Raw genomic sequence first — 1,052 nt, 5'->3', positions numbered from 1 at the left:
ATTGGTGAGTGACTACAGCTTTATTTACACATATAACCTATATCTCTCCTTGTAGCGTTTTAGCACAACAGCTAACGATAGCTCCTCGGCTAAAATCTCGCCGTCCAAACATTCATGTTCACGTCATACTGCTAATCATATTTGGACGATTACTATTGCATTATAATTATTCATTTTATGTATATTTCCCATTTTATGTATATTTCCCCTTTATATTCTTCTTTTCCTTTACTTTTCGGTCAGATAGTTTTTAGACAACACATTCATAAAATATTCTAATTTAACAAAACGTGAAGTCACAGAATGCCGTCAAAAAGTTACCTTCGCGCATGCGCGGATCCCGGCCCTTGACGTATAATTACTATACGAAAAGGTATATTATAAACAGAGGTCACAACATCAGAACTATATAGTTAGTTGTTAAACTTTTTCTTTTATATTCAACAATTTTACACATCCATTAGCATGAATAAAACATGTCAATGAAAGGGTTAAAAGCACATAAAAAAGAGTATTACAAATAATAAAAAACTATGATACAATTTTTAAAAAAGGGTTAAATTAAGTCACTTTCAAACTTTTTAATAAAGATGTATGTTTAAGGGTTTTTGTACTTTTAACCATTTTTGCATATTTATTTGATAGTTTTACCGTTTAGCCAATTAGAAAACGTTTTTTCTTTCAGAAATCAACATTTATGCATACAAAAATTTGCTTGCAGCATAAAAATGTTGACAAACATTTATATGTTACTGTCATTCACATATGTGTCCAATTTGAACTCTTTTATTGTGAATGGGGACATCTCCACATCCTTAGACATGTTTGTCAACACTATTATGCTGCAAGCAACTATTTTTATACATAAATGTCGATTTCTGAAGTTAAAACCTACATGTTTTAATTGGCTTAATGGTTTCAAATTACCAATTAATTCTTGGAAAATGATTAAAAGTACCAAAAACTTTAAATTGATATCATTATTGAAAACATTTAAGGTGATTGAATGTAGCCTTTTTTCTCTATAATTTGTGTATTTTATCACATTGTTT

The sequence above is a fragment of the Nerophis ophidion genome, linkage group LG26, assembly GCF_033978795.1.
Source record: "Nerophis ophidion isolate RoL-2023_Sa linkage group LG26, RoL_Noph_v1.0, whole genome shotgun sequence".
Taxonomy (NCBI): domain Eukaryota; kingdom Metazoa; phylum Chordata; class Actinopteri; order Syngnathiformes; family Syngnathidae; genus Nerophis; species Nerophis ophidion.
The sequence above is the reverse complement of the archived record's forward strand: the minus strand, read 5'-3'. Positions refer to the sequence as shown.